This window comes from Octodon degus, unplaced genomic scaffold (assembly GCF_000260255.1).
Source record: "Octodon degus isolate 3935 unplaced genomic scaffold, OctDeg1.0 scaffold00091, whole genome shotgun sequence".
Classification (NCBI taxonomy): domain Eukaryota; kingdom Metazoa; phylum Chordata; class Mammalia; order Rodentia; family Octodontidae; genus Octodon; species Octodon degus.
This window is the reverse complement of record NW_004524667.1, coordinates 2,195,283-2,198,191: the sequence shown is the minus strand read 5'-3', so window position 1 is coordinate 2,198,191 and position 2,909 is coordinate 2,195,283. Positions and strand designations below refer to the sequence as shown.

General features: G+C 38.8%; 1 pseudogene; it reads right to left on the bottom strand.

The window, feature by feature from the left end:
- Positions 1-1,463: 1,463 nt before the first annotated feature.
- LOC101583811 lies at positions 1,464-2,367 on the bottom strand (annotated as a pseudogene).
- Between the last annotated feature and the right edge of the window lie 542 nt (positions 2,368-2,909).

Sequence of the window (2,909 nt, the reverse complement as noted above, 5' to 3'; positions counted from 1 at the left end):
TCTCCCTCTGAGGATTCTCCTTTTTTTCTGTTTCCTGATTGCCCTGTCATGTGCAGCTTTACTCCACTCAGGCTCTCCCACCACACCATTCTGCAGTTGAGCCAGCCAAATATAGACTGATACTTCTTCTTCTTCTTCTTTTTTTTTTTTTTTTTTTTTTTTTTTTTAGGGAAGGGCCTAAAGGATGTTCAGGGTCTCACTACTAGATCGGACTTATAGTGATCCTCCTGCTTACAGCCTCCCAAGAGCTGGGATTACAGGCACACACCACCACACCCAATCTCAATTGCTGTCTCAGAGCACCCTGGGGCCGGGGCCAGCACAGCAGGCTGGGGGGATCAAACCCCCAGCCCCTGAACCTACTTGTAGGTGTTTTGATCCACTGAGCTATTTGCCCAGCCCTTAGCCTGATACTTCTGAGACTGTGAGTCAAAATAAACATCTTGGGGCCAGGGAGATGGCTCAGTAGAATAAGCACTTGCCTAACAAGCTCAAAGGCCTGAGTTCAATGTTCCAGTTCCAGGAAAAAAAAAACCAAAAGCACCTCATTTAGCTTATGTGTTGGATATTTTGTCCTAGCAATGAGAAAGTGACTAAGACATTGATGTTATCTTTAATCCTGAATATATAATTAGGTTATATTTTTCTTTTACATATAAAGCAAATATTTATTGGGAGATATGATTTTGCTCATGGTAGAACAAGACCCATTTGGGGCCTCTAAGAAACTATAATTCCATAAGGGAGATACGGTAGTTCCACAAATATCTACTCCTGATTTTAGTATTTTTTTTTTTTTTTCAGAACCAGGGATTGAACTCAGACTCTTGCTCTTGCCAGGGATGCACTTATTCCACTGAGCCATCTCCCTGGCCCATGATTTTAATATCTCCTAAAGCAGCCAAGGTCGTTCTTTCTGTTGGTCATGACTACCCACGCAGGCCAGGAACGTAGTACATGGTGAGATGCTTGCCTGGAGGGAGCTCACCTGTGCATGCAGTGCTTCAAAAGGCACGTGTCTACTTATTTAGTCATTCCTTTATTTTGGAAAATCAAATGTGCAAATCTTCCATAAAGTAGATATAAACTTGCAAAAAAACCCACATAACATAAAGTTTATTATCTTAATTATTTTAAAGATAGAGTTCAATAGTGTTAAATATTTTCATATCATATACTATATCTTTTTTGTTTGTGATATTCATTATGTTTAATTCTTATGCCCAACTGTTTTCTGACGAAGGTGGCATGGTGCTTGAAGCAAGAATGGAAACCTCAAAATGATCACCATAAAGCTTCTAAGACTTACAAAAGAATAAAGTAGGATGGTCCACAGATATTGAGATGAGATCCACAATGTTGGAATTAAAATGTGTAGAGCGGCCCAGACTAGAAGACAAGCCCAAACCAACATTAGAAGAAAGAAATATGATATAGTCCAAAATGTATCCTTAGAGTTTTGTCTCAACCCTCAGTCTGAATAATGAGGATTGATTTTCAGTTCAGTCCAGTCAGCAGAAATTGACTGTGCAATTTTCCATTGTGTTTATTGTACATAATACGTACATTCTAGAAGGTTCTTTTACTGCTACACTGTTGTACTTTTTGTACCAGCAATTTGAGAGTGTGCAGATTCCACACAAAGTCATCAATGAGAACAGGCCATGCTCCTTCTTCACCATAATTAGACATGTCACCTGCAATCATTGTACTGAAGTGTAAAAGAAGGTTCCAAGTATCTTTTGGAATTGATCGTTTATAATGTTCCAACAAAAATTTATTCCATAAGTCTGAGAATTTAAATCTTCTATTAAGGACTAAGTTCCAATATGGCCATTTCTAGATCTAATCCTTTTAATATAGTCCTAGACTCTTTGAAAAATTAAAAGTAAACTGGTAAAAGTTCTTAAATCATCTTGGTTCTTTCAATTCTTGTTCCATCTTGGGCATTTGAGCCTTTAGCTTTTCTACGCTGTCACATCTTAATTCTGCCATGCCGTCTGTGAACTCCTGTTTGCAGAACTCACACCGTGTCACAACTCTGAACTTTCATGCAATGATCAAAACACTAGTTCTGGTGTGATCAAGGACCAGGTCATCACAGAATTGCTGTGTACCATTTTATTTTCACCTTGAAGGATCTTTGTATCTATTGTGTGGTTGTTCTAACTTCTTCCTGTACAGTGATCCTTTTACACTCTTTTATAAAATTCAGGAATTTGGAAAAAAATCATCTATTGCAACATCTAACTTCCAATAATTTTGAGAAATACAACTTACAGAAGTTTTTTCACTACCTTGTGTGAAGATCCTAAACTGTCGTACTTTATCCTTTTGTGATGATTTCAACTTGCTCATGTGGGTGTCCTCCAGGCCACTCCCCTCCTCGGCCTTCACAGCAGATGAACTTTGGCTGTGGTGGCTCCTCTCAGGGCTGGCCTGGCTGCTGCTCATACACAGTGCACGTGTCCAACCCAGCCTGAGGAGGCTGCCCTGGGCTGTATATGTCTTGAGGAATTTTTTGTCTTATAAAACTGAAACTCTGTACCCATTCAATAACTCTCTTTCTTTCTTCCCAGCTCCTGCCAAATACCATTCTATTTTCTATTTCTATGGATTTGACTACTTTTGATAGCGCAACCATATGTATATTTTGTGCATACCTTAACTTTACAGAGCAGTCATCATTCCCATTTTATAGGTCAGCAATCGGAGAACCTATATACAAAGTACAATCAGAACCATTCTCTTTTTTCCTCCTTCTATTTTTTATTTTTATTTATTTATTTATTTTTGGTGGTACCAGGGATTGAATTCAGGACTGTGTGCTTGCCAGGCAAGTGCTTAAGCTGCTGAGCTATCTTTCTTTTTCTTCTCCCTATTTCTGTCTTTTTTTTTCTTCCTCTCTG